This window comes from Saimiri boliviensis, chromosome X, assembly GCF_048565385.1.
Source record: "Saimiri boliviensis isolate mSaiBol1 chromosome X, mSaiBol1.pri, whole genome shotgun sequence".
Taxonomy (NCBI): Eukaryota; Metazoa; Chordata; class Mammalia; order Primates; family Cebidae; genus Saimiri; species Saimiri boliviensis.
Genome location: NC_133470.1, coordinates 104,557,213 through 104,576,977, shown reverse-complemented (window position 1 = coordinate 104,576,977; position 19,765 = coordinate 104,557,213). Strand labels below are relative to the sequence as shown.

At 40.3% G+C, this 19,765-nt stretch overlaps 1 protein-coding gene across 3 annotated transcripts in view; it reads right to left on the bottom strand.

The window, feature by feature from the left end:
- The window catches only part of MBNL3 (muscleblind like splicing regulator 3), a 108,314-nt gene extending 91,125 nt beyond the window's left edge, over nucleotides 1-17,189 (bottom strand). Inside the window, exon 1 of one of the 3 annotated variants that reach the window (XM_074392161.1) lies at nucleotides 17,134-17,189. The gene's annotated coding sequence lies outside the window, so the exon portion shown is untranslated. The other 2 variants (XM_074392160.1, XM_074392159.1) reach the window with 2 other exon arrangements.
- Nucleotides 17,190-19,765: the final 2,576 nt, after the last annotated feature.

The following is a 19,765-nucleotide window of genomic DNA, read 5'->3' as shown; positions in this document are numbered from 1 at the left end:
CCACAAACAAAAAACTAAAAGCAAAATTCCTGTATTCACTTCAGAAATGCATTTAACAAACATTTTTTCTCTAGCATTGGGGGAAATATTTTTATCTGAGGTCCTGTTGATTTTGTGCAATGTGTTCTTTTGGCATGAAGATGTCATTAATCTACTTTGATCCCTACTGATAGAGTATTCTTAAATTCTTATCAACAAGTAATGTTTGCAACAGTAATTTGAAATGCAGCATAAAAAGCCAAAAGCTGAAATTTAAAGGAATACACACACATGCACGCACACGCACACACACACACACGTACCTAAAAAAAACCCCATATGCATACATATGTTTACATATATTTTTAGGAATGTGGCTTTAATGCAATTTAATTCTGAGAATGTGGTATTTGTTTCAACCTCAATTCTAAGGCATTCCACTTAATAAATCTTTTTTATCCTAGAACATGTGGCAAAATGAACACAGTTTTGAAAATGCTGGTTTAGATCATTAGTATCTCTACAATATAATTTCAAAGATTTAAGTTTTTCAATGCATTTGCACTGAAAAATTTTCATCATTTTCCGCTTCAGAGGAAAAAGAAATTTGCAGAACCTCAGAGCAGCATCACCTTTTGTTTGACTAGAATCAACCTAGACATTAAATTAAAAGCTTAAGGTAGAGAAGGTAGAGATATTTTCTACCAATAATCATAAGCTTCTGAAAAAGGGGAAATAAATATATTCTTCTAGATGGGAAGATGGGGAGGGTGATTAAAATGAGGGGAATTGAACCAGACCCGAGGTTTATTTTTATTTTTATTACAAGTTGAAATATAAAACCCATGAAAAACTGAACTTGTCAGATACAACATATGGGAAGTAATGCCTATGGTAAATTTCCAAACTTATGAAAGACACTGAACCCTAGTGTAAAGGCAAATAATAGAGTAAAAGTATATCCTTAATAGTTATATTTGAATTATCATTTTTTATAGCTTTTCCCAACCCTCTCTTTCATTTTCATTGAGCCTGTGCTGTAAAAAGATGTCAGTCACATTTTCACTATTTCAGTAGCACTGTCTTGCCTCTGAAGCCATTTAAAAATAATCCTGTTATTTTGGCAAAATTCCACTGTCTTTCACCCTCCTCCTCCCACCCCCCCCCCTTTTTTTTTTTTTTTTTTTTGGTTGTAGCTATCCCAGTTCTTTTATGAACAACCCTAATCCTCCTTTTTGCCTTTAAGGCAAAAAGAATAAAGAAGACCCAAAGTTCAGGCTCACCAGAGTTCTGCATAAATGACTTGATCAGACTGCACAATTAGTACTGTGCATATTAACAGAGATCTTGGGCAAGTAGGGTAGCCACTCAGAACATATTTCATGCCTGACAGACACTTCCGATATTCACTTCTGCTTCCTTCTCATCAGCCAGTAAGTACATCTAAGTCATCTCATCTCTATCCTAGTAACAAAATCTTTCCTTCCCTTGATGTAATTTCCTTTTGAAGTCCCAACATATCTCATCCTTCATCATCAAATAGCTCAAAAATTCATCATTACCACTTTCACTTTCCAACTTTTCATTTACTCTTCAACTCACTGGAAACCAGCTTCTTGGCTCTCCAAAGTCACCAACAACCTTTTCAATGCCCAAACCAGTGGCCTCAACTTACATACTTCCTGCAGTATCTGTTGATTGTTCTCTTCTTCTAGAAACTTTCTTTGCCCTCTGCTTCTATAACAAAAAATTTCCTCCCATGTGGCTCAACTTGGGCTGCCCTGGACACTCCTAGGGTTGAGGGATTAATTTTCAACATCTCACCCTGTTATTTTCTCTGCATTCTGGACAAGTTTAATCCAATTTTGTTCTAGATTCTTCTACAGGGCTTTCATTAGCACTTAACTACACATCATTTCACACTCCTAACTCCTCACTCTACATCCACCTCTCAAGCCTCTCCTTCTGTTTCTCCTATCCTACTGTAGCACCATCCATCAAATAGTGAAAGCAGTCTTTTGTTACATCAAGATGGGTAAGAGATTAGTGTTGGCTTGATTTATAATGAAATAAATATCTTCACGGATGGAAGAGGCAGGCCATGGGCCATTAGATGGTCCCCAAATGATGAAGCAAGACAGGAAAGCAATGCTTGTGGGTTGGAGGTGTTGTATATAAAAAGTTAGCAGGGACTTGAAGATAGAATTTTTAGCCTGCTATCTATCTATTAGATGCCAAAGAAAGTATTTGCCTGGCTAAAACCAATTGTATTTCATAACCAAAAAAAACTGTCATAACAAAATGCAAGTACCTAGCAGAGCATCTGGCACACAGTAATTGTTCAATAAATGTCAGTTGACTCTGAATAAACACCTATTACAGGACATTTTTATTGGGTGTGAAAATGGGGGTTCAAATTTTATTCCTATATATAAACTCCTGCCTACAGATACTAAGATTGATTTAAAAGTATAATACATTCCTGAAAGTGAAGGTGGCTGTAAACACTATTTCTCCTGCCACCCAAGTGCTACAAGAGCCAACGTCAAACTGCCTGGGCCTGCCAACATAAGGAAATGTCAAGGGAAGTCTCAGGCCTCTAACATCTTACATGGTTCAATTCTGTACCATTATTTGCACTAACCCAATCAGAAAGGGACCCTTAACAGTGCAGAAGCCATAGTTTTTTACCGTATTTTCTGACTTCCTATTTCTTAAGTCTTTCTTGCTCTAGGAAGCAAAAAGTATAAAGTCTCAAAAGTCTGGATGTGTGCTTCACAGGAGTCTCTTTACAGGGATCCAAGGAAACCCTACTTATTTTAACTTTGAAAATCTGCCATTTCAAGAGGGTTTTGTTTTCTTCTGTTTTAATGATTATCTAACATGAGGAATAATATGAGCCAAAGCTCCTCTCCTGGATCTGAGATGGTCAGGCTTTATTTCAACATGATTACATTTATTTATTTATTTATTTATTTATTTATTTTTATTTTTATTTTTTAAACCATTGTGAGTACATAGAAGGTATATATATTTTGTTTTCCTTATGTCCAAATAATTGCAGGCTTCCTGAGAGTGCTAATGGTTGCAATTCTTGGGACCAAGGGGTTTCCCTCATTTATGAGTTTAGGGAAAATTCTGCTAACAGCAATACAGCATTTCAAACTTCTTTTGGATTTCATGAAAATGAGGAATGTGGTATAAGGGGTTCTGCAAGCAAAATACCAGCAAACCATGCAGCTCCTTCTCTCTTTCCTTCCTCCTCCTCCATTCTACAAGAAAGTTTGCCTCCACAGTCTCATTGCCTACCAATGAAAATTTCCGCTCACAAGAAACAAAACAAACTCACCTGTCAAAAGTCTTGAATTCCGTGTACACCTTAAAGTTTCAAATGTAATATGGAAGGTGTGTTACATAACAGGTCATAATATTTCCCAGACAGCCTGATGAAAACTAGAATGCTGCATTAAATTAATGATAGGTTGGGGTTTAGTTGGCTTGAGCACTCCCTTTCACATAGCTTTTGCTTATCACTATTAATTTTTCAAGCACCCCGTAACAAAAAATCCCAGAAGGCTAACGTGCAAAAGGTAGCTGACACCCAAAACAATGACTAATTTTGTTTGCCTAAAACACACAATCAACTACATGCTTCCTACAGCTGAAAACCCTGAATAACTCACACTCAAACCTCCTACACCTTATTTAACCGACTCTATACTACTCTGTAAATGTTTACAGTGAAATAGATGCTTAAACGCAAAGGTATTCTATAACCCCCCAAAATATGTATTACTGCTTTCTAAAGATCTCAGCATCAGACTAAGAAAGTTAAAACCATTAACTCCCAAGATGAGGGCATGTATTCAGTTTCACCCATCAACATTTTTTAGTTTTTATCATCATGAACAGAATAATGTATATAATGGGTTTTGTTAGTGATGATGTAAGTCTTTTTTTTTTTTTTTTTTTTTTTTTTTTAATGGAGTCTCACTCTGTTGCCCAGGCTGGAATGCAATGGTGCTATCTCCACTCACTGCAACCTCCACCTCCCAGGTTCAAGCGATTCTCCTGCCTCAGCCTCCCAAGTAGCTGGGATTACAGGCACCCACTACAGCACCTGGCTGGTTTTTGTATTTTTAGTAGAGACAGGGTTTCACCATGTTGGTCAGGCTGGTCTCAAACTCCTGATGTAACTCTTTATTATGGCACTTAATTCGTTTTGCATCTGATTCCATAAATTGATTGCTAATTACACAATCAGTAGATGTGTAAGTCTTTTTCTATTCTTAACAATATTTAAATGTACTATATCTGATGAGGGAGATACAAACTCACAATCACAGAGTTTAGTCACTAACTCATAAAAGCTGACATTTTATTTTCAGAGCAGTCACTTTAGTTTAACATTCAAATATCTACAAAGCCTTACTGCATGTCAAGTCCTCAAAGTTGAGGAAGTAACAGTGCTTTAAGGCTCTGAAGGATATCCACAGGAAGAGACCTTCGGGAATGAATTCAGTATGTCCCAGGCACAAAGAGATTTAATGACACTGGAAGGGAAATGGAGGAGGGGTGAGGATGAAGACAAACTCCTCATGATCCTACCGGAAATGCAATAGTACCCCGGAAGGCAATATATTCCTCCCCCTGACAATCATTTAATTCTAAGAAATATGTACAAATTGGCCAGATTTCTAAGGACGATTCCAATATCCTAATGGGTCACATTCAGTAGTTAATCTCCTATCTGTTCATGTGAGTAAATCTTATTTGCTCCTACTACTAGGCTCAATACTCATTAGCACCAAGAAAAGAAAGACTGGAAAGACTATGTGGCTATACTTTTCATTTCTGTAATCATTCCCATTAATATTCTAGGTATATTTAACAGACTTTCAGCTTATGCCTCATCTACAATTTTAAAATTCATTTTTAAGTGTGCCTTTGTTCATTGCAGAAAAAACAAACACCCACAGGCTTTTTCCAGCATAAACATTTATATTTATTTATCAATCAGCTTGTTTCCTTCTTGTGAACACATTCTCTCTCGGTATGACCATTTTTGATTTATGAAAATCAAAAACAATTTTTGAGCCCTTTATATTTCACTCAGTAAAATGAGCTCGCTTTTCTTCCAACATTTAATATTTTTGGATAATTCTTTTGCAGTTCGAAGCATCTCAATTGTCCCAATATTTTTAGCTGGCATTTTTTTTGTTTGTTTTTGTTGTTGTTAAACATCATTTTTCGGCTTTTTTTTTCCCCCAGACAGTTTTATTTTCAGCGTCCTAATGTTCTAGCAATACCACTTAGTAAATACATAATATATAAAGTTTCTGCCTTCAGGACTGCAAAATACCTTGGACATTAAATCTTATAGCACATCTATAGCAATATCTTACTGTTCAGTTTGAAAAGAAGATGTGTAACTATCAGATACTGAACCAACAGCCCTAGGTATGTCATCACCAAAGCCCTCAGAATTCCTTGAGCATCTTCTCTTCAAAAAAAGAGGAAAAATATTTCTGAGGCAGAAATAACATCCACTAAAACACTGACTTTTCAACCTTTCTGACAGCAACAAATAGGAAGAAACACAATTTACATCATAACTCAGTATATATGTGCATGGATTTGAAATAATAGGTTCACGCAAAATACCTAATCTTACTATATGACACATGTTGATATTTTCTTACTATTTAATGCAATTCTGTTTAATGGAAATGCTAATCACAACCTACTAAATGGATTTCATTATGCACTAATGAGTTGTTGCCTACCACTGAAAACTACAATGACAGAATAAATAGACTTTCCTAATACCACAAGGTAATGCTGTTGGATCCAAACACAGTAGAGTAAACATACATTAATTTTGACAACACTAGTTCAAATTGTGATAACTGAACCTGAACCAGCTTGAAATACATATTTTAGATTACCTATAAAGAAAGGTTTTGCTAAACAAAATGATAATGTCCAGGCCAGGCGCAGTGGCTCATACCTGTAATCCCAGTAGTTTGGGAAGCCGAGGCAGGCAGATCACCTGAGGCAGGAGTTCAAGATCAGCCTGAGCATCATGGTGAAACCCCATCTCTACTAAAAATACAAAAATTTGCCAGGCATGGTGGTGGGTGCCTGTAATCCCAGCTACTCAGGAGCCTGAGGAGGGAGAATCACTTGAACCTGGGAGGCAGAGGTTGCAATGAGCTGAGATTGTACCACTGCATACTAGCCTGGGCGAAAGAGTGAGACTCCATCTCCAAAAATAAAAATAAAAATAAATATAAATGCATAAATAAATACAGTTATGTTGCTAATTATAAATGTGTGTAAATATTCAGGCCAATCTACTTACAAAAAACCTTGTTTGCTCTTAGCACAAATCAGTTTGTAAATCGAATACTGTCTTTAATCTGAGCTAGCAAAATTTTAGTGTATCTTTTTTTTTTTTTTTTTTTTTTTTTTGAGACAGAGTTTCGCTCTTGTTACCCAGGCTGGAGTGCAATGGCGCGATCTCGGCTCACTGCAACCTCCGCCTCCTGGGGTCAGGCAATTCTCCTGCCTCAGCCTCCTGAGTAGCTGGGATTACAGGCACGTGCCACCATGCCCAGCTAATTTTTTGCACTTTTAGTAGAGACGGGGTTTCACCATGTTGACCAGGATGGTCTCGATCTCTCGACCTCGTGATCCACCCGCCTCGGCCTCCCAAAGTGCTGGGATTACAGGCTTGAGCCACCGCGCCCGGCAATTTTAGTGTATCTTAACATTCAAACTAAAAAATGCTAAAAAATTAAAATAATGTTTTGAAATATATATATTTTAGTTAATCAGCCACTTTTTTGTTTTTAAATCTGCTCTGGGCATCATCTAATAATAACAACAGTAATGAGTACACAGTTTATTTGTGGAACGTTTTGAACTTCAGAAAACCCTTTCACTTTTGTGAACTGCTAATGACCAGCAATCCCTGGATTACTGAATATTTAAAAAGCATGTAATGACATTTTCCAGACTCAAAAATGAAACTTAATATTTGGTTTGTTCTGCATGTGACAGATTACTCAGTTCCATGAAGAAATGCAGGTGTCTGGCCGTCAATGATTGCCTCTATTTCAGAGATTCAGCCCACCCCTGCCATCCCCCCACCAAATTTGGAAGATATGAAAGACACTTAAATTTCAAGGTAAAGGACCAAGCCAAGTTGTGGAGTCAGGGATATTGGCGGGGAGAAGTTTTCACATAGCCTCCTTTATATGGAGGTACCTACCAAAAAACTCAGAACAGATGTTTGTCTTTTATAAACATTTAACTTTTTAGCAAATTGAAGGTTTAGTTAGGAAGCTAAGGGAGTGAAGGGCAGGCCAGGAAGTCAGGGATTCCTGGATGTGAACCCAGCCTCGATCTTATTCTGTTTTTGCTCTAAATCAATGCCAAACTCTTCACACCTCAGCTGCTTTATAGCAGGCAAGAATTATACTGAGGACAAAACTGTTTCCTGGAAATGTCATGGGTTAAATGATTACTATTACAGCTCTCAGTGGTACTTGCACAAAAGGCAAAGCACTCTTCATGTGTATTATTTACTTTCATTATATTAGTAGATCAAAGTAAAACATCTATATGCTGCTAAACTGTCCGTGAAAACAAACCATTCTTTCCATTCCTTTTCAAGTTTTTGTCCACTTTACTAATGACAATTTATTCAACCAATTAGGAAACTCAATCATGTGATCTTAAAGGTTTTTCAAGTAGCTGTAACACTGAGTTAAGAATTATCTGGTAGGCAGTTAATGGCAAGTTCAGGGCCCTCAACTTTATTTGGCTAGTCTCTATTGGACCATCGACCTATAGGAAATGCCCTCCCATCGAAGGCCCAATTTGGCAACCTATGGGAAAGAGGTAGTTTGGCCCTGTTAGTCTATTTGTGGAACCAGATCCAGTCACTTATTAGGAAAAGCAGCTCAATTCTCCATACGGATGAGGAGGCACCAATCCATACGCAGCTCGGCCCACGGTGCTCTGGGCTCTTCAAAGGGCAGAATGTGGTTTCACTTTCTCCCCACCACTTCATGAGAAAAGCAGCCTGGTCGCTTCCTGGCATTTAATGAATGGTCCTCTCTCTGTGGATTTGGACTGTTGGTCATTCCAACCAGTCATTAGCTGGCAGGAAATGCCCTCCTCAGCAATCATTATTGTGTAAATAAAGCCATAAACTTTCGAAGGGCCATGCAATCCCAGACCACAAAGCTGCACGTGTGGGGGAGGGTGTGGGGGGGAGGGACCTTGATTGTAAAAGCACTGCCTTTCAAATTAAACTCAAACCACATGATACAGTTCATAAAATATATGAAACATGCAGCCCAGTGACAGATTTATTGTGGCCTTACAGAATAAAGAAAAAAAAAAAAACTCTATATGGAAAACACAGCTACTTTTGACTCAAATAGCCCCCAAACAGGAAGTTAAAAGCAAATCAGCCAGCTGTGGCCTCACTAAGTTATGAAGGAGACCAGTGCAACCAGCATTTCCTGTCATTGGTTGTCACTGTTTCTGAGTGCCTCTGTCTGAACTGTTTTCTTAGATGGCTAAAAATATTACAGAGATTTCTTTGGGGATAGACACAAGGCAACAAGGAGGCCTATTATATGATGTAGGTTTGAAAGTGAAAAATGTAACTTTTATCCAAAAAACATTCACTTAACACAGGTTACAGATCCAGTCACTTGAACCCCTGCGTTTTAATGAATACTGGAATAAAAGCCCATATTTGTAAAAGCATTTAGAATCAGATCTTACATTGCTTAGCTGTTTCCTGTTAATTTAGGATCAATGTTCAGAAACACAATTTTCATGTGTCTTGATTTGTGACAGAGCGGGAGACTACAATATCCCAGCAAACTAGCTTCTTAGAGTTCCTCTCTCATCACGATCATCATTATCGTCATCCCACAAAATGACCTGTGCAAGTTCAAAGTATGTGCATGTAAGAGAGTTCTCTAAATCAAATCACATTTCAGATCCTTTTAAAAGGATGTGATGATGATGATGACATTCTTCACAAAATACGGAGCCAGTCTTGTCTTTTTTTCAACACTGTGAAATGCCAAGCCCTAGGACACATCTTTCTAGCCTGTCAACTTCTCAATCACAAAACAGCTTTGGAGGGGGAGTTTCAGTAAGAAAGCAAAAGCTTTCTGCCCTGGTATTGTTGCCGCACTGAATCTCGGTGTATCCAAATGAATTCCCCAGCAAAACCAGGTTTATCTCTCAGAGAAAGACAGGATTAAACATCGGGTAGAGGGGCAACTTGCGAGTCAGTCAAAAGTCCCACCAAAACATGGACGAGCCTGGAGGACATTATGTTATATGAAATAAACCAGGCATAGAAATATACATACTGCATGTTCTCACTCATATGTGGAAGCTGAAAGAGTTGATATCACAGAAGCAGTGAGTAAAACAGTGGTAACTAGAGCCTGGGAAGGGTAGGGGTTGGGAAATAGCCAAAGACTGATTAATGAACACAAAACTATAGTTACATAGGGGGAATAAACTGTAGTGTTCTACAACACAGTAGGGTGACAATAACTACACTTCAGTTTATATTTTCATGTAGCTAGAAGAGAGGATTTTGAAAGTTCCCAACACAAAGAAATGACAAATGTTTGAGGTGATGGATATGCTAAATACCCTGATTTGATCATTATACGTTGTATGACATATTGAAATATCATACTCTACCCCAGAAATATTACAATTATTAAGTGTCAACTAAAAATACACATGTAAATTTGTAAAAAGAACTCCCAGACCCTCCCTCTGGTCAATCAACAGGCATTACCCCTTTCTCCTCATTTGGATTGGTGACACTGATTTTCAAGTCATCTTCTATGGCGAGTGGGACCTACACTGAACTGAAGTTTAGAGGCGGACATGGAGCCCTTCACTTCTCATACTGGTCTCCTCCCTGGTTCTGACGTCATGATATCTAAACGGCATGATGACCATTTACCTAAGGCCTCAAATTCATAAATTATCTCAGATGCAGATGTTTAACACTAACTCCAGATAGGTTTATGTATTTTGACTGTATATTTTCATTTGCAATACAAAGTAAATTTAATAAATGTAAACAATAACGTACACCACAAAAAGTCCTGCCGATATCCAAGGTCCTTCCCCAAAAAAGGCCCTCCCTTGGGGAGCCTGTCAATCTGAGTCTGGCCTTGGCCCTGGCTTCAGAAAGCCAACAGAGTGCATAATGACACAGCCTCTGTCTGCAGCTGAGGCCACTGCTATAGGCATTTACGAAACATATCAGATTACACAGGCATGGTACCCCAACCTCTCCCCAATGATTTTATGTATTTGGAAGTCCTTAAATATAAAATATAACTCTATAACATGTATTATGCTTCACTTCATATATCTGGGTGAGCTAATAAGGTTTCTCTTTATGTTGTCCAATTACTTGGGGGAAAATCCTGACATAAAGGACTTAGGAGTTTAAATTTTTCTCAAAATCACTTCTGAAAGAAAAGTCCCCATCCTTTCTTTGGGATCCCCAAGGATCACAGACAGTAAACAATTTTTAAAATATCAATGTGCCCTTTTGCAAAACAGCATCCCCAATTGGTCCATTATCAAACGCCTACTTTTCAGAGGTTAAATGTGATCCCCACCTCTGTGCCATGGGTCTTGAATTTGTTACTACATATTTTAAATTGAACTCAGAAAAAGTGTTCTGAGTATATAGTATATAAGTCCAACCTCAAAACAGCCACCTTAATATTATATATTTTGATAATCTCATTTTCCCCATTCGTAAATTAAGTAACTGAGGAATTATTTCATGAGATATATGCCCAGTTAATATTCTCCAGGGTATTTTCTTTTGCTTTGTTTTGTTTTCCTGTGTAGAAGTTGAGTACTACAAAACAAAAGGTAAAATGCAAGCTGTCTGGTTCTTTCACTCTCTCATTTCGCTAATAGATCACCCCTCCCATCCCACTCTCCAACACAACCTCTTGTTTAGTTACTTTGTACTGCCACATAAGGAGAAATTGCAAGCACTGTACCTAAAGACGGATTATCCTCTGGGCACAAAAGATGATTGTGGTGGATCTGAAATGACAGCTCTTGTCTCTTCTACTGTGTGGACTTTGCTTTCTGGACACAAGAAAAAGAGGCGCTATTCATACCTGTATCTTGGTAAATAAAAACCTATGCAAATCCAGCCTCTAAATGGGCAATTAGCATCTGACTGAAAATGAGACAGCTCCCAGTGTCCTTTCTGGATTCTGTCTGTAACTTCATCACTTCCTCAACTATACATGATGGGAGGCATCAGAGTCACAGTATTTCTGATTTTTTTCTTTATTTTTAACCTGGCGAAACAGTTAAACTGTTTCTACGTAAACATTTCTTTACAATGAAGACTGATATCGCTTGGATGTGGGGGAGGTATTCGAAATGCAACTACAAGTGAAAGAAAAGTAGCAGAAGCCAGTCCTCAAAGTCTCAGCCCCAAAGCTGGCATTGTTGCATCTCCCTGGACTTGAGTGGCTCCTGTGGCCTCTAACAGTCATTCAGTCTAGTATTCAGTCTGCTTATTGGTATTGATTTTTCTTTTGTCAATAAAAACAGAAATAATGCTACAAGGAAGAATGTTTGTAACATGCAAAAACAAGTTAGAAAGATTAATATAGTCTTTCATTTATTTAACAACCTTTTACTGAGAACCTACTATTTACTAGGCACTGGGGATACGAGGTAAAGAGACTCAATAACCTCTTCTTAATGAAGAGTTACTGGTACATTCAAGGAAATCTTAGTAAGCCTGAAGAAACCTTTCTCAATTTTTCACACCAGTTGAAGGCAATGTGAAGACCTGCTCAGGATTCTAAGAATCCAATATGAACAATTTTAAGCTAATTTGAATGATCCTAAGTGGAAAAACAAAATCCAGTAAACTATCAGACTCCAGGATGCTTCCATGGCTTAAAGAGATCAAATGACCTCCAGTCTCTACTGCCAACCCCCTGCATTTGTGTCCAGGTTGCCTTTTCTCAATGGGAGGCCATTTCTTTCTAAGCTCTTCAAGTTCACTCACTGTCTGGGCTCAAAACAAACTCCTGCCTCAAATCAGAAAACAAATCATTCCTTTTCCTTCGGAGCCAAATTAATGCTGATACAAGTAAAACTTGAGAGTCAATATAATATTTTAGGAAGCATGTCTAGTTGAGTCCTATGCTTGGGCTTCTTGAAAACCACCATATACATACAAAGGGAGAACACACACACAGACACACACACACACACACACACACACACACACACACATTTAAATCAAGCCTCCTTTTTTTCTTGCTTCCTCTTGATTTCTGAGCAAAGCATCTTTTTTTCTGAAAGTTAACTGCCTGGAGTTGAACAATCAGAGCCCTGGCTCTTTTCCTGAGCCTCAGAGAGACATCACTATATCAAATATTTATTATAGTTTACGGTGAATGATTTTTCCTTTATTCTTAGAATTGGACGGATGCTGTAAAAACAGGTATTTTTCTATAATCTTCCAGTGAGAAAGCGATGTATATCTGCATAAATTGTTCCAAATTGACCACTAATTTGCACACTCATGTATGTGTGTGTTTGTATGCCTGGACAATTTGGAAGTCCCATTATTTCTTAAATAAAAATGATAAGGTCCTACTTCCCAGATTATATTATTTTCCCCATCAATCTTTAAAAAACACTATCATTCAATCTAATACCAAGCACATCCAAACGATGGGTTAAGATTGAAGTTTTACTAGAATGATCTGAAAAAAATATTTTCTTATCCCTTTCAGGTCATGTGGATGTTATTAACATCCAATAAGACAATTAATACCTTATTTACCCTAATTCTCAAAGTTGCCTTTCCAACAGTGTCATTTGGCTATCTTGAGGCAACAGATAACCATTAAGGAAGAACAGAACGTCATGGAACCATCTGGTATCCGTAAGACATAAAAGCCCACGTTATTATAGATCTAATTGCTTTCTTTCAGTCATAATTTATGTTTGTTTGCTGGTTGGTTAATTGACAATTAAACAACTTGCTCCCAGACACAGTTTCTTCTCTTTCAGGAAAAGTATCCATCTCATTTTGGCTGAGGCTCAGGTTTCTTTCTGTATTTGAAGTGAGAGCTACATCACACCTAGAGAAAGGCAGAAAAATCCCACAAACACAACTTTTAATTTCTATTTTCTTGACATCACATACATCTGCAATGGGGAAAAATCCATCTGTTCTGCCTAGTAGACATTGCCATAAGAAAACTCAACAGCATGGAAAAACCTTGATGAAGTAAAGGTGAGTGTCGCCTTCATGTTCTTACAGACACTTGATAGTGTTAACATGGCAGTGACCATTATCTAAGTTTAATTACAGGATCAAATTACTTGTCAAAAACGTACTATAACTTATGTACTGTCGGCTATGCCCCAATCCCTATTTGTAAGCCTATCAGACAACATTATTTATTTCAAAACAGAAAAATTCTGCCACCTTCCTCAATTTATTGTACTATAAGCAGAATAAAAGTAAAATGTTATCAACAGAAATCTTCATCATTTTAGAGCTTTTCACTCCATTCACTCTCCTCCTCCCTCACACATAAAGGCAGCTGGGTGAAGAACAAAACTCTACTAAACTATATTGTCAACATCTGCACAACAGTCAAGAGGCTGTCACTGTTCCAGCATGTGCTATATGTACTATACAGTCACTCAAAAGACAAAACCTTTTTTATTCCCAAGCCACTGTGATTACTGGGAAGTATCACAGTGAAGCTGGATACATAATACACCTACTAGTCAAAAAGATGAAGTACACACGTGCCTGGAAGTACAGTGAGAGCCAAGAGAACTCACTGAGTTGCCTGCACATACGATGTAGGCAACTAGGCAAATGTACATACTAATTTTTGAATGTTTAGGTTCTTGTGAGTGCACAAAAATGCCTTCTGCTTAAATTAAAAGCTGTACCCAAAATCTATTCCGCTGTGAGTTTATAAGCGATTCATTTTTCTTTTTAATGCAGCATTTATTAAGCACCTACTTTGTGCAAAGCATTATTTAGGTAGAGGGTAGGTGCAAGAGAATATTAAAGGTACTTTGCTACCAGCTGATAATCATAAAAAGCAGCTGTTGTGAAATGCCCGAAGTGGACAGTTGAAGAAAAAAGGTACTTTATAATAGTCCTGGGAGTCATTACGATTGCTTAAAGTAGCAAAGGAAATTAGAGAAATGAAGTAGCCCTTAGAAGTAGAGCAAAACACGCAGTCATCACTTGTAGCCCAGCACTACATCAATTATCTCTCAAAACTTTTTTTTTTTTTTTTAACAAACTCCTTCACTTATGTTTTCATATAAGGTCTCCAATCTCATCACTGTATGAGGCAGCAGAATGGTAACTGGCAAAATCTCCCCCAGTTTGTCTATTCTGGCCTCAAGGCCTAGTATTTTCACTTTTTTTTTAAGGATGCATTTGGTCCAGTCTTTTAGCAGCAAGGCAGCACATCCAGAAGCAAGCTGCCCTGAACTGGGATCTAAGTCTGCAATCACTAAAAATGGGATCCATTGTTTTTTCTCATCCTCTCTTTACCAAAATACAAGTGTTTATTGCTGTACCTGCAGGAACTCTCACTTTAGACATGAAGAAATGAATTGCCCCACATACTTCTCTCAAGGATAATATGAAAAACTGCTGAAAATTTGTTGTATAGTAAATTCCATAGTAAACAGTTTGATTGTTTGTTTCTAGGTAGACTACAGCACCTGGGCAGAAAAGGACATCATGCTTTAATAAATGCAAAACAATATCTTTCTCCCTTTCCCTACACTTACTAAATTTAGCAGCAGGAGTGTCTGCCAACCAAGTAGTTTCTACTGCTTTGGGAGAAGAAGCGAACAGCGATAGAATATTATCAGCTGAGCTGTGGGCAAAAGCCCATTTTAGGCTATGTTTGAAGAAGTTTTGGTAAATATGAAAGCATCCACCAAAGATATTACACATAAGAAACAAGTTAAAAATTACTTTAAAAAGTAGTTAAACATTCAGGACTAGATTTTCATGGGCCAAGTAGAAAATAGGAATATAATGAGGTAAAATCCGAGGTGCCTGACAAGCCTAGTTGTCAATAAACCTTTCATCAGAGGGGAAAGAAAAAACAATTTAGATAAGTTGTATGAAGCATGGATGTTAAGTTATTCCCACATACCAACAGTCTGTTTTCCAAACATTGTATCAGTAATGACTCAAACGTTTATTGACTAAAGCAGAGTCCGCTTAATAAAAAAGTACCAATCATTTCAAAATTAAATCTTGCAAGTTTTGTTTTAATTGATGCTTTCCCATGAAGTGTACACGCGAATATGGAGAGGCTGTGGGGATCCCAGCTCAATTTACAGTGATGTAAGAACATCTAGGAGAAAACCATTCCTGTAAAACACATTAATTAGAGCCACAAAAAGTTTATCTGTTCTATTTACGTATCAATCAATCAAGAGTGGTCAGAAAAACACACAGTAGGTCTACTACCCTAATTACGAAATTACAACAATGAATCACTTAAACGTCAACTTTCACTACTCGTCTGGGTTTAATTTCGTTTTCTTACCATAAAAGCTTATTGTGTGACTGTTAAAAACGAAAGTTCTCTATTTAATAGTCTCCTAAAATCTACCCTCATGCTCTTCAAACTCCAGTAGCAAAAGCGAGCTATCCAAATGTGTTGACTCCGGGCGGGCAGAGACAAGGTTCTGCAAGGGAGCTGTGGCACTGCTCACGATATCGCGTGAAAACGGGGAAATTAGTTGTTAAAAAGCATTTGCTGCTGATATGCCATGCAAGAATTTCCTTTAAATTAAAAAGAGATAGAGAAGAAAGTAGAAAAAAGGAAGAAGGAAGGGGAGGAGGAGGAGGAGGAAGAGGAAGAAGAAAAAGGAGGAGGAGGAGGAAAGGAGGAAAAAAATGATCAAAGCTCTAAAATCGCAACAAAGTTGCAGGATGACTTTTCCTTCTATTTGCTATTTTGTAAAATGAAGTTTAAGAGGCATTATTTCCTCGGGGTCCTAGGAAGGCCGCCACTGTTACAAATCCCAAATCATCTCCAGCCTTACCTTACGCTGTTAGCACAAACCCAGGGGCTAAGGGGCCCTGATCTCAGCGGCAGCAGCAGGGGCAGCGGCAGCGGCACATGCCATCTGTTAGCGGCAGAAGCAAAAGCAGCGCTGCGCGAGGTGGCCCCGGTGCCGGGAGAGCCTTTAGCAGGGGTGCATACTGAATGCCGCCATTTTAAAGCGAGATTCCTGAAATCATTAGATATAAGCAAATTAAAGCCCGCCCCACCTCCAGAACTTCAGGGCTGGGACTTGCAACCCGGCTCCAAGTCGGCGGCTCTGGGATATAAAATGTCAAGTCTACAGACAAGCGCACGCGGACTCTAGGACGGAGGCGACGGTCCCCCCTCTCTCTTCTGCCCCCTGGGCCCCTTCGTGCTTTTGCAAGACTCCTTTCGGTTCCAGGGCCCAGAATATTTTCTTTTCTGGGCTCCTCGGGGCCCCTTCCCGGGCCTGGCTGGCGGGCTGTGGGGGGAAGGGACGGGGCCCCCGGCCGGCCCTCCCCGCTCCTCCCAAGCTCTTGGTTCAGTCCACTCGGAGCACACCTCGGAGCGCCCCAGCTCCCTCGCGGCGGCCGGGCGTGGGGCTCCCGCCCGGGCTCGCAACTGCCATGGCAACCCCGGTCCCAACCCCGCCCAGCAATCGCCAAAGGCGTGCCCTCCGCCCGGGCCAGTACCCTCCGCCGGACGCCAGACGTTCCCTTGCGGAGCCCTGTCGACCCCGGGCAGCCCGGGCCCCCGAGGCTCCGTGCGTCCCGCGCCGGACACACGCGGCACACGGAGGGAAACGCCGCCGGCTAGGGGCCTTTGGGCGCCAAAACGGAACTCCCGCGAAACTCCGCCGGCCAGCGGAGCTGCGCGCGGGCATCCGGAGCGCCGGACTCGGAAGCGGCGCACGCGACCTGCCGCCCGACCCCGCCCCGCCCCGACCGGCCAGGTAGCGTGGCGCGCCCCGCGTCGCCTGTGCCGCCGCGAACCTCACCTGGCTCGGCGCGCCGCTGCGGGACGGGCGGGAATACGGCCGCGGGCCGCCTTGGCTCCCGCGCCCACCCGGTACTCTCTGGCCTCCTCCTCCCTCTCGCTGCTCCTAAAGAGCGCCAAAAAGTCGCGCTTCGGCTCACGCTCCGAGTGCGGGCACTTTCTTCCTGTAGGGCGCTGTTTCGTCGCGAAATATATTCTTTGTGTGGTTCGCTCACTCGTGCCTGGTTCTCCGAGAGCGCAGCGCGGGCTTTATTCTCAGGGGGTGTGGCGCCTCGCCCCCAAACCCAGCAGCCCAGCCCCCCTGCACAGACCCTTTGTCATTTCATTGTGGGGGGAGCAAATCATAACGCTCAGATTTTATAAAAGCGAAAACAAACGGCGCACGCACACATCCCCAGAGGCGGGGGTGGAGTGGGGGTGCAAAGTTTCTGCCGCTTCAGGAACTGAAGTGCCAGTGAGAAAGGCAGTGTGCTTCACAGCGGGACGCTCATAGACACTGCCCAGACAGGTGAGGCGAAAGGGGTCCTTTCAAAATTCATCTGAGTCGATAAACATGCCCACTCACTATAGGCTAAATAAATACATTCATACTCACCAGCTGCCTTCCTGGAGGTTTTCCCTTTCATAAATGCCCTAGTCCTTTATTTCCCTCTGAGAATTTCAGACAGGGAAATGCTGATGAGTGCAATCTGTTCCCCTTCTTCCACGGAGTTTGCAGAATAGTAGGAACCCTGAGGTAAGGTTCCAGATACTTTGGAAAATGGACAAAGCAAATGCAGTTTTATATCTTGATTAAAACGTGTGCATCTGCACAGCGAAATTACAAGTTTCCATTTAATGCAAGTGTAATAGGAGCACCAGCTGTCCCTTAATTGGAGCCCCACAATAATAAATGCGTGCTTTTATTTAATTTTACGAAGACAATTGTAGTTGATAACACACGCATATGCAGGACCGTCAGTGACAAGCTCATAGCAATTCATGTCTGCTTTCCTGTAATCAACTGCTTCACCCGGGGACAGAGTTCTACATGCTCTGCACAAAGTGCAAAACATTGGAGGAGATATTCAAGCAGCAGTTAGGTTGAAAAGTGGAGTGAATTCTCAGGCTACTTATACTTTTTAATTCTGATGGACTGATCCGAATAGAATTCTCCAGCTAATTTTAGGCAAGAAATCAATCTGTTAAGTCCAAGATAATAGGAGTAGGATGGTAATGGTTGGGAGAAGACGGTACAAACTGCCCTTCAAAGAATTGCGAAAACCCCGGATGGTGCTTGGCAAGTATGGTTAAAGTCATCGGGACAATGAGCACGGATGGTGTCCGAAACTTTGTTGTATTGGGTTGAAACCTAGCATAAGTCAAGAGAGTAGGAGTTTCTAGTTATTTGAGAAAAGGGGGAAAAGATGCTAATTCCTAACCACCTCTCCCCACCTGCCTTCAAATTTGCCAAATTGCCTGAACTGCTGTAAAAGTCAAAATGTCTCTGACATGCATGAAGTGGCTTGGGCAGTCCAAGATCTACCACAGCAAAAACTAGGCAGTGTTGGCTACCATAGTCAGCTAGAGAGAAGGGCATGGCTGAATTACCTAACTTTACACCCAATGATCTAACAAATGAGGAACTATTAGCACAGTGAGTCAACAAAGGACTCTCTATATTAAACATAACTTGGGTGAACACCAGTTCTCTTACCTCTGTCCACCATTGCAAGCCACATCTTCTGTGGGATAGTCAGCGTTTTGCTAATTCCATGAAAACTGGCTCAGTCTGATTGAACTGCTGAAATAATTGTTTTATCTTGCATTTAAGGCATAAATAGGTCAATTGGTTATTTCTTGGGATACTTTAGCTTCAACATTGTCTCTTGTGCTTTTAATTTCTGGCCAGTGAAAATTGCAAATGAGACTTTATTATTCTCTCTTTCCCACACTGGAGGGGAAAGCAACCTTATAAACAAATTTTAGCCTGGTAAACTGCCTCCCTTTATCCAGGGTGGCAAGACCTCCACAAATGAAGCGAGGCAAATTTCCATGCCACCAGGCCACTGGGTAATGTTGTAAAAGGCCCTAAGAAATTGCTACTCCTTCCTCAGCATTTTTCAAAGGCCAATTTGCTCTCGGGGAGGGACTCACTTTGGAATTACTTTCTTTCCATTTTAGTAGAGTGGTTAGAGCAAGCCAATATTTTCTCTTCTGTTCTTCTCTTTAGGCATAATTGGTGGCATGACCCAGGAAAAGTAGAATCTTGTACTGACTGATATGCCAGATGAATTCTCACAATAGTATATGTATATTATCGTCTTGGAATACATATGCCTGTTCCCTCATCGCATTTTGAGATCATCTGAGAACCACTATTCTGATGAATCTTCAAAAGTCAGTGTCTTGCAACTCTTGGATTTAAAAATTAACTCTTGGATTTAATATAAAGACTCCTGGCTGGGTGGGGTGGCTCACGCCTGTAATCCTAGCACTTTGGGAGGCCAAAGTGGGCAGATCACTTGAGGTCAAGAGTTCCAGACCAGCCTCGCCAACATGGTGAAACCCTATCTCTACTAAAAATACAAAGCTTAGCCTGTCATGGTGACACGTGCTTGTAGTCCCAGCTACTCAGGAGGCTGGCAAAAGGA